We start from the raw sequence: 11,723 nt of genomic DNA on the forward strand, positions 1-11,723 counted from the left end.
CGATTTGTCCCCTGTCCGTGAGCATATAGGCAGTTTCCAACCTTTTACCAAGGTTGGAGTCAACAGTCTTGACTATATATATGTGAATGTCTGTTGGATAAATTTCAATGAGTGTAATTATGTGCCAAAGTATATGTAAAATTTTGATAGACAACTGGCAAATTGTCTTCCAGAAAAGTAGGGCCAATTCCTGCTCACTCTTCCCTCACCCACAGGGGATGAGATGCTTAAATGACTTTCACTCTAAGAATGTTGTTCCCAGCAACACACAGAGAATCCACGGGAAATATCTCCCTGGAATCAGTACTTGAAATAATTGGGCTTCTTTTGAGGAAAAAAAAATCCTAGCCTTAAGGAGGCTGTGAATCTTGGCTGCAGAAGCATCAGAGCCAACTCCAGTAAAGAAGCTAGCCTACTCTCCTAGTCTCATCTCTCTTCTGCTGTGGTTTTCCCTCTGTCTTGTTCTCTCATTCTCTTTTAAAAATGTTTATTTTATTTTGTATTACAGCTCGCTTAACTCCCTTATGGAATCAAATTAAATAAACACATGGGAGGAAAGATTAAATAAATACATGGAATAGCATCTTCTTCTTTATGAAGAGCATTAATTCCTGGGACTCTGTGTGCTGGAGGATAAGGAGGGCAGGTCTAGGGCTCCCCCTTCCTTCTCTACTTTCTTTGAAATAGAAGCAAAGCCCTTTGGGGGTGGCGGACTCAGCATCATGGGCAGTATAGCTCTCAGCCTCTCTTCCCTCTGTACTCTCCTTTTCAAGAGAGAGCCCAAGAATGCCCAAACCCCACCACATTGTCAGTCCTTTCACCCTATGTCCATTATCCAAACATCCATTCATTCAGTTTCTCAATGTTCATTCATTCGGTATTCATTTCTTAAGTGCCTACTACAGGCCAGAAAGTAGACTTTGGTTTTATGTCTTCTGGGACCCTGAGCCCCATCTCCAGCCCTAGGTGCCCACTCCTCATCCCACAATGACCCCATAAGTGTTTTCGCAGAATATGTCCCTTCACAGAATCATCTGCAAAACATATGCTGACACACTTGTATGCATCTTCCACAAATCATACAAAGGTTCTCACAGGGTCATGCACTTGCAGCATGTCTCACTAAATGGCTACACAAATGGTTCTGTGTTAGTAGCACATATATGAGCATGTAGGAAATGCAGAAACCCACCACATGTCTGTAAAGATTAGACACACCAAACACGATTTCCCTTATACTCTATTTCAGATCCAGGGTTTGATTCTAATCCAAATGTATTGCCAAGGCCAGGTGAGCCCACACCAGACACACAGAGCACACATGTCTCAAATCCACTCTGGCATCCCACTGCCTGGGAGGGAGGCAAGGGGAGGAGTTTGGCTGGGCTGGTGTCCAGGGCTCCCCAGGTTGCCCCGTCGGGCCAGATTGGTCAGCCCCAGGTTGCCAATCCCTTCTGCTGTTCTTCCCTCTGCCACAGCATTCCTCCTCCTTCTTAGTCACAGATAATTCCCCTATTCCCTTGGTGAGTTGGTGAGTTGCCAGGCCTTTGCTGCTCTCTGTCAAGGGCTGTTGGACTAGGTCTGTGTTAGGACAAGGGTCCAAGTCACCCTAACTTTCTCATGTTAGAGGCCAGACCTGGGGGCAGGGCTCAGGGATGGGTAGGAGTGACTAGGAGAGGAGATAGAGAAGAGACAGCTTGTGCTCTGGGTGTGGGCTGGCTCACACCCCCATGTCTGTGCTACTCACCTCCAGTGGACACACATACACACACTCATGGTCACACAGGATGGCTACCTCTGGAGAGCAATTTGCAACTGCATTTAGCTCCTTGAGGACTGGGAGGGAATATAAAGGGGGCTGAGCATTTTGTAGCCCTTTCCACCTTGTCCCTTCTTCTCCCTACAAAAAGATTCTTGGCCCAGAGAAAATAAACGTCTTTGGGAGGGGAAGGAAAAGAGAGGAGCTTAGATCTATGAGTCCCCTTTTAATCACACTTCAAATATAAAAACACAAATGTACCCAAGGGAAATAAAGGAAATCATACATTGAGCACTTTACAAATATTTTATCCTTCATTCTGCACAAAAGTTCTGTGGAGTAAGAAATTGGAGACCATTTTCACAGATGAAGAAACAGACTCAAAAAGGTTAAATGACTTGATTGACACCACACTTCTATTCAATGGGAGGGCTGAGAGTCAAGTCCAGGCTAGCCTACTCTATAAGACAATTTAGGAAAAGATGATTAATTTTACAAAAGGATTCACTGTAAGATGGCTTTAGATGGAGAATCTCCCTGTAGCTTTCAAATAGAATGTGATGTGCAAACTCGAGCTGGCTGGTTCCCATCCCTACAAGAATTCCCTGGAGTGACGGTCATGGATAAGAAAACAGTGGGTCCCAACTAGTACTGAGGAATAGCACATATAAGTTTCTTCGGATCTGTTGTTTAAGTTGTTGGGGTGTGTGTGTGGGGGGGACCTTCGGGAAAGTGAGAGCGAATTTTCTGTTTCCATGGGAAAAGGTGCGAAGGAGAATTCACTTTCTAGACAAGCATCAAACAAACATTTACTGAATGAATTAATGAATGAAGAAATTCATTCATCAAATGTTCATTGAGCACAGCCCAGTGCCAGGCTCTGCGTTGGCCCTTCAGATGCTGATGGTGCAGTGCATGAGACTGGAAACTTTGAATCCAGGGAAGGAGGTGGGGAGGGGCAGAGGGAGCCTCCCTGCTCTATCTTCCAGGGAGGGCTCAGCCCCTGTCATAGTTCTGGTTATGCTACTGCTCCCTCCTCCACACCCTACCTTGATCTTTCTGCTCTAAATATCATTGTGTTCAAATAATAGTGTATATATTTTAAAAGACTCCAAGAAGACAGCTGCCTGGGAGTATTAATCATGAAGAGGCCAGCACTTGGTCTCCATGGCGACTCCTGACAGCGAGTGCTGAGGAACAGTTCCATGTCCCACTTCCTGGGGCCATGGAGATGCAGGGACACTGCATCTCTTACTCTTCTTTTCTCTCTGCCTCTCCTTTCTTTTCTCTTCCTTTCCTTCCCTCTCTTCTTCTCTCCTACCCTCTCCCTCCACTCCCTCTTTTTTTCCTTCCTAAAGGATTTATTTAAAACCAGGGACAGAGGCAGGGTCAGCGATCAGATTAACAAAAAACATGGCCAATGAACCCGCAGCAGAGATGAAGTCTGCATCAAGCCTCAGTGTCTGCAGTGCTCAACTCCACTCCCAAGACCTCTGCAGTGCCCCCCGGCTTCCACAACCAGTAGGGCAGAAGTAGTCTTATCATCTGCCCCTGAAGCAAGAGGAGAACGTCAGGATCTTTCTCTGTCCCTTTTCTCTTCCCTGCTCATAGCCCATCATTAGTTTGTGGTTTGGATCATTATTGTGATTATGAGTATGGCTATTATTTTTAATGCCCACAAAAGTAACAGGCTAATTAAAAAAAGACAAATGTTAAAAATTATAATGCAAAGAATGATAATATCTTTCACTATCCTTTCACTTTCACACACACACACACACACATACACACACACACACTTTTAGATTGATTCCTAGAGATTTTTTTCATGCATATACAGGCAACATCCATTTACTCAACAATCATATTACCATTACTATTCGTATTTACATCCATGGTTTCATACTATACACAATCTTGAAACTAACTTAACACTGTACCTTGAATTTTTAAAATTTTTCCATAATGATACCCATCTCTAGTGTTGACCTACAGTACAACTTCACCAGAGTATTTCATTGTGTAGATAGATATAATTTTTTAACTTGATAGTTTCCTGTCTTTGTTTCATTATTATAAAGAATCTGGCTATATGTAGCCTTTTAAGTGTACGTGGTGCATTGATGGGGTAATAATACTACAGTATTCTAGCTAACACTTGCATGTCACTTACTATGGGCACTATCTGACAGGTATTGAGAGCTTTACATGTAGTCATCATTTAATCCTCACCACAACCTGATGAGTATTATTATTATCTCTATTTTACAGATGGAGAATCGAGCATGGAACACTGAGAAATTTGTCCAAGCTTACCAGGTTAGTGATGGTGCCAGGATTTGAACTCACACTGTAGCCATAGGCTAGATTACAAAAAGTGAAGTTTTCTGCTCACTTTAGCAGCACATATACTAAAATGGGAATGATACAGAGAAGAGTAGCATGGTCCTTGAAAAAAGTGAAATTTTTAGGACAAAGGTACAAACATTTAAAATTATTTATATTGTTAAATATTCCTCTAAAAAGATTTTTCCAATCTCTGGGCCAACTAGCAGCATATGAGGACCAACTGGTAAGCAGAAAGAGGCATCCTAATGATATTTTAATTTGTACTGTAAAAATTATCAGTAAGGACGAGAATCTTTTTGAGGGGCCTTAGTATTTCCTTTTCCATGATATAGAGGCTTAATGCCTCACCTAAAGACTTTTGAGTGGAAGCCTTCCTTATGCTCCTCACATCCCTGCAGTGGACACTGAAGGTGAGGCTGCTCTGGCAAGGACTGGGAGGACTGGGTGGGGACATTGGGTGTGGGGGCTTCTGTACCCTCCTTACTCTTGTTCTTTCTATTTTGAATTCTTTCTATTTTTATTTATTTATTTTTTGTAGAGATAGGGTCTCACTATGTTGCCCAGGCTGGTCTCTTAACTCCTGGGCTCAAGCAATTCTCCCACCACAGCCTCTCAAAGTGCTGGGATTACAGGTGTGAGCCAGCACACATGGCCTGTTCTTTCTATTTTGGATCATGGGGAGAGGTGATGAGGAGAACAGGGTGGCATCATGCCATTAGGAAAAGTGGATTCTTCCAAGGTGGCTTGGCTTCTAAGCTGTTCTCCTACAGGAGAGAGGGAGGTTATTCTTTCTCTCTTCTTCCATTCTACAGCCTTCCTCTGGCAACACTGGACAGAGCTGAGAGGTGGATGATCACAGAAGAGGTGTGTCTAGGGTGGGTTCTAGGAGGGTCAGAGGTAGGGGGACAGTTACAATGACTTCACACTGCTACTGCCCTGTAATTTGGAATCGGCCTCTCATCAGCCCTTTGGATCTAAGCCTCGTTCTCCCTTTGTGGGCAATAATGGACTTGGATCTTGTTAAATGTTTTTATTTGATTAAATAATGGTGTTCAGAGCACTAATTTTCAATTCATGTGTTGAGAAAGTGAAAAGGAGGCTTAGTGAGGAGACTGAGAGACCGATAGCTCTAGAATAGAATTGGAATCAGAAACAAGCCTTCTTAACTTATCTATCTGGCATGTTTCTCTCTCCCTGGCCTCCTTCTGTTTTCACTTATCTGAGCTCATCTCACTGTCTTTTCACCATCTCTTCTCCCCCGTCTTGCTATAGTTTTCTTTAAACTCTTTGATGTAGATTGGTCATTGTACTGAGATTGGACAATATAACTGAAATGCCCAGGCAATTTGTCTACAGCTAGGTCCATTGTGCCATAGCCTGGGTCCTCTGTGTGTCCTTGAACCCTATCCATCATCATCAGGCTGGGCTTCTGGTTGCAAATGACAGAAATGCAACCTCAATTAGTTTAGACTACAAAATAAAAAAAAAAGAAGGGAAGGAAGGAAGGAAAGAAGAAACTTACCACATATCTAAGGGAATGGGGAATCCTAGGAAGTGTCAAACAACCAATCTGTGAGGGCATCAGGGACACACTGGGTGTCGGAGGCTAAGAGTTTTCAGAATGCTCTCAGCTCCTCTTGTTTCTCACTGATAACTGAAAACCTGGCCATTAACAGATTGTGTGTTCTACACGTCAGCTGCTGTGATAAATGGATTTTCATTCCCAGTTCCAGGTAGGGAATCCCAGAAAAGACCTTTGCTCTTCTCCCTAGGACAATTATATGGCTAGCAGGCAGGGTAATATATGGTTGACACCACTAGGGTCTTGTGCTTGTGCTTTGAGGGTCAGTCCCAGAGAAGAGGAAATCACTGTGAGCCAGGAAGCCTCCCTTGTCCTTGAGGCAAGAGCTGGGTAGAAATGAGCTCTGGCAGGTTCTCATAACCAGGGGCAGAAACAGTTCCCTTTGCTTAACAATGCCCCTAGAGCAAGTCGCCTACTCCATCTGTCTGCCAGCTCCAAGGAACACTGCTCAAAATAAAAATCCCTAATTAGCAATTCCTTCAATCCAGAGCAAAACAATTTATTTGTTTCCTAGAATAATCTGGAGCCACATTTGGCTTGGCAACCAGTGGGTCCCACATGTTCATGCGGTGTGCCATGTGAAGACTCCGGCAGGGAGCTTTATTCAGTTAAGGCATGAGGGGGAGTGCCCTGGGGGTCACCTCCCCAGGGAGCAGCAAGTGGGGGCCTAGAACAGAACTGGTTTTAATCAATGTTGTGCAGCGGGTTTCTGGTATAGGGTAGGTAGCAAAGGAAGGAAGTTCAACAGGATTTCTAAGTACCTGCTCTCACAGAGGCCAAATCAGTCATCCCTACATTTGGTAGGGACACTGCAGGGGACATAGAGAATCTGACAATAGAGTAAAACCTCAAGCCAGGGAGTCAGAGGAACTGATTCTGACCCAGTTCTGCCACTGGCTTGTTCTGTGACCTTGAACAAATTACAAATGCTCTCTGCTTGTGTTTTCTCACATGTGAAATGGTAGTATGTTATCTTCTCTACCTACAGTCTCAGGATTAAGAGTCAGAGTTAACAAATTAAGTGGTGATTGAAGCACAGGTAATTGCTACCAAAAAAAAAAAAAAAAAAAAAAGGCCAGGGATGATGGCTCACATCTGTAATCCCAGCACTTTGGGAGGCCAAGGCAGGCGGATCACCTGAGGTCGGGAGTTTGAGACCAGCCTGACCAACGTGAAGAGACCCCACCTCTACTAAAAATACAAAATTAGCTGGGCGTGGCAGTGCATGCCTGTAATCCCAGCTACTCTGGAGGCTGAGGCAGGAGAATCACTTGAACTGGGGAGGCAGAAGTTGTGATGAGCCGAGATCGCATCATTGTACTCTAGCCTGGGCAACAAGAGCAAAACTCTGTCTCTCACACACACACAAAAGGGCAATGTTAGAAACAATAAATCCAGTTCATAAATAGTGAGTAATTCTTCCTACCCCAAATGTGTGCCCTGTGTTTTCTGGGCATCTACTCATATGGGGGTGGGAGTGGTCACAATGGCCTGAATTTCATGACTAGTTGTTTTCTTCCAATCCTTGCTCTCGTTCATTCATTATTCACTCATCTAAATATTTGTTGAGGACTTAATACATCAGCCAGTTCAACAACTTATTGCAGAAAGGTGTGATGCATGTGCCAGTAGGAGAAGGATCGGATGGGTTGAGATCACAGAATGAAGCAGGAGGTAGTTAGCTAATCAAGATATTCTGGGAAGGCTTCCCCAAGGAAGTGACATTTGAATGGAGACTGGAAGGTTACGTAAAAGTTAGCCAGAAAAGGAAAAGGTTGAGTGGGGATAATCTAGGCAAAGGGGACAGCATGTACAAAAGCCAGAAGGTGAGAGAAAAAAGACAAGGGAGGAGAAAAGGACTCAGGGAACTGGCAGAAGTCCATGATGGCTGGAGCATAAGAAGGGAAAGAGACTGGAAAGGGCAAGTGGGGTCAGATTAGAGAAGCTGGTGAACTCAGGATCCTGGAAGACCTTTTAATCAGGTTTAGGGATTTGGACTTTTTTTTTCCCACCTATCTGATCACAAGCTTACATGCATAGGCATTTGGACTTTATCCCTAGGGTAATAAGATGCCATTGAAGAGATTTAAGCTGTATAAGTAATGCAATTTTTATGTTAGAATGACCAATGTGATGCAGCGTGGAAAGGAGAAGCTTTCAGAGTCAGCAGCCATTTAGGACCTCTTTTATAATGGACACATGTGGGCGAATAGCTACTTGAGGAGCAGAAGAGAGAGTAAGGAGTCAGGGTTGACTCTTGGGTTTGGTTTTTTTTTTTCTTTAAGACAGGGTTTCACCATGTTGGCCAGGCTAGTTTTGAACTCCTGACCTCAGGCGATCCGCCCACCTCGGCCTCCCAAATTGCTGAGATTACAGGCGTGAGCCACCATGCCCGGCCCTTGGGTTTGGTTTTGACCATGGGTTAGACATTCTTTTTTTTCAAGACAGGCTTTCATGCTCTGTTGCCCAGACTAGAGTGCAGTGGCATGATCACGGCTCACTGCAGCCTCAACTTTCCCCAGCTCAGGCACTCTTCCCACGTTAGCCTCCCAAGTAGCTGGGACCATAGACATGCACGACCACACCCCACTAATTAAAAAAATTTTTTTCTGTAGATATGGGGTCTCACCATGTTGCCTAGGCTGGTCTTGAACTCCTGGGCTCAAGCAATTCTCCTGCCTTGGCCTCCCAAAGTGCTGGGATTGCAGGCATGAGCCACCATGCCTGGCTGGTGGTCATTTATTTAGGTGGAGAATCAGTAGGAGAAACAGAGACTTCCTCTGACCCATTGTGGTTTATTTATGCAGCTATAATTTACATACAGTAAAAGGAGCAAATCTTAAGTGTACCTACCATTTGATGACTTTTTTTTTCTTTAGAGACGGGATCTCTCTATGTTGCCCAGGCTGGAGTGCAGTGGCTATTCATAGGCAAGATCCCACTACTGATCAGCATAGGAGTTTTGACTGGCTCTGTTTCGGATCCGGGCCGGTTCACTTCTACTTAGGCAACCTGGTGGTCCCCTGCTCCTGGGAGGTCACCATATTGATGCCGAACTTAGTGTGGACACCCGATCGGCATAGCGCACTAAAGCCCAGAACTCCTGCACTCAAGTGATCCTCCAGCCTCAGCCTCCCTAGTAGCTGGGACTACAGGCATGTGCCATGGCGCCCGGCCATTTGATGACTTTTTAACACAAATCAAGATATAGAACATTTACATTCTCCAAAAAGTTCCCTTGTGTCTCTTTCTGGTCAGTAGATACCCCCTCTTTGGGGTAACCATATTTCTCAGTTATATCACTATAGATTAGTTTTGCCTATTCTTGAACTTCATATACATGGAATAATTCAGTACGTACTGTTTTGTGTTTGACTTCTTTTGCTCAACATAATCTCTGTAAGATTTATCCACTCCATGTTTTTCATGCATCAGTATCAATATGTTTTGTATGTATCAATTCTTTTTTCTCAGTCACTAAGTTTCTGTTGTTTAAATATACCAGTTTGTTCATCCATTATCCTACTGATGGAAGTAGATTGTTGTTGTTTGCTTCTATGCTTGTTTTTAGGAGATGAAAAGGAAGACAATTTAGAAATGAATGACAAGATGATGATCTAACAGTTATAGTCCAGGCACGGTGGCTCACACCTGTAATCCCAGCACTTTGGGAGGCCAAGGCAGGTGGATCATGAGGTCAGGAGTTGGAGACCAGCCTGATCAACATGGTGAAACCTAAAAATACAAAAAATTAGCTGGGTGTGGTGGTGCATGCTTGTAATCCCAGCTACTCAGGAGGCTGAGCAGGAGAATCACTTGAACACGGAAGGCGGGGGTTGTGGTGAGCCAAGATCACGCCACTGCACTCCAGCCTGGGCAAAAAGCAAAACTCCGTCTCAAAAAAAAGTTATAAACCCTTATGATCTACTACATAGCTTTAAAATATATCAGCCTGAAGTGTGATTGATATATTTTATCACACTTTAAAGATCTCATTTACTTCAGCAAAAAAACTTTAAATAATTGAATAATTACTAGTTATAAACTTAAGAATGTGCAAGAAGAACATGAAGAAAACGACAAAATTTTTCTGAAGGACATTGAACAATAGACAAGGGGGAGATAGGTCTTTTTGGATGGGAAGACTCAATATTATGAATACGTCAGTGTCAGTGTTGGTGGGTTCTCTGTGAAGCAGACATTGAGAGGGAAGGCTACAAGGAGGTTATTTGGGAGTAACACATGTGAGAGATAAAGGCAAGACTGGACAGGAGAGCCTCACACTGCAATGAGCATCTGTCAGTCTCAGCCAATCCAGTGACGAGTTCCAGAGCAAATTACCCAATAGAAGAATCCTGCATTAGGAAGAAGTGGCCAGTCCCTATGTTCTCTTTGTCCTCAGTAATTGGTGAGGGGCCTAGCTGGAAAGAGCATGGTCTTGGCCTGAAAGCAGAGGTGAACCTGAAAGGTGCTAACAGCTGTAGGCTCATCGGTAACTGCACTGCTTGCAGCTGAATGGCAAATTCTTTGTTGAAGGGAGATTTGAGTGGCCACACCTCCTTAGCTGCCACAGTCAATTCCCCAAATCAATCCATAAGTTTCATGCAATTTCTGTAAAGATGCCAATAACACCTGTGGGTTTTATTTGTGGAATTGAGGTGCAATTTGACCAATTAGTTCTAAAGCATGTTTGGAAGAATATGAAAAAATAATCCAGAGAATTTTGAAAATGATGACTCTATCAAATATCAAAACCGAATAACATAATGTAGCATTAGTTCAAGGGATACCCAAATGAACCAGTGGAATAGAGTTGAGAAACCAACCCACACGCATATGGAATTTAGAATATGATAAAAGTAGCTTTTCACAGTAATGCAATATTTGATTAATGAATAAATGGTATTAAGAGAACTAGGTAGACCTCTGGAGGAAAAAATAGAATATATATTTTACACAACACTCAAAAGTAAATTCCAGATATATTAAAATATAATAAATCCCAAACTATAAAATAACAAATGTATCAGGTAATTTTTATAATCTTGGGATGAAGAAGGCCTTTGCAAGAATGAACTAAGGGCCAGGTGTAATGGCTGATGCCCATAATATCAGCACTTTGGGAGGCCGAGGCTGGTGGATCATGAGGTCAGGAGATAGAGACCATCCTGGTCAACATAGTGAAACTCCGTCTCTACTAAAAATACAAAAAATTAGCTGGGCGAGGTGGCGCTTGCCTGTAATCCCAGCTACTCGGAGGCGGAGGCAAGGGAATTGCTTGAACCAGGGAGGCGGAGATTTCAGTGAGCCAAGATCATGCCACTGCACTTCAGCCTGGCAACAGAGCGAGACTCTGTCTCAAAAAAAAAAAAAAAAAAAAATGAATGAACTAAAACCCAGAAGCCATATTGGAAAAGAATGGCCACATATCCATCAAGAGGGGATTAGTTAAATAATTATAGTAATTCATGCTATTGAAAAAACTGTAGCTGTTTAAAATGAAATAGATCCATATTTACTGTTAGAAAGTTGTTGTGATATATTGTAACATAACAAAAACTAATTGCAGAACAGTTTATTTTTTGAGTCCATTAAATTCCACAGTAAGTATAAATATGTTAATGTGTAGAAAATGAGCTGGATGGATACATTTCAGACTAATAACCATGGTAATTTTGTAGAGTGAGACTGAGGGACAAGAGGATGCTAGGCACAACCTTAAGGACTCGATACCTATTAGGAGACACCAGATGAGTGCCACAGGTGCATCTGGAGACAGAGGTTTTAAACTTCCCTGCCTGTAGTGTGCAGTCTCCTTGGTGCTATCGTCATTACACCCACTAATTCTGCTAGCCAGTATAAAAACAAATCATGAAAAACGAAGTAATAAATATGGAAAAGGGGAAATGAAATAAAAACAGTTTGAAAAGATGGTGGTTAGTATAATCAATTGGGCACAAGGTAGACGTGGATATTTTTTGTCTGATATGCTTAATCTCTCTTTCTCCCTGCTTCTGAGAGCCTCTTTGTACT

The 11,723-nt window shown here is 43.0% G+C and overlaps 1 non-coding gene across 1 annotated transcript; it reads left to right on the forward strand.

The window, feature by feature from the left end:
* Positions 1-4,146: 4,146 nt before the first annotated feature.
* LOC135269800 (U6 spliceosomal RNA) lies at positions 4,147-4,252 on the forward strand. The gene has a single exon (XR_010338054.1). It is a non-coding gene; the product is annotated as a U6 spliceosomal RNA (small nuclear RNA).
* The last annotated feature ends 7,471 nt before the right edge of the window (positions 4,253-11,723 follow it).

This window comes from Aotus nancymaae, unplaced genomic scaffold, assembly GCF_030222135.1.
Source record: "Aotus nancymaae isolate 86718 unplaced genomic scaffold, 86718_ANA_hifiasm-v0.15.2.pri h1tg000057l, whole genome shotgun sequence".
Taxonomy (NCBI): Eukaryota; Metazoa; Chordata; class Mammalia; order Primates; family Aotidae; genus Aotus; species Aotus nancymaae.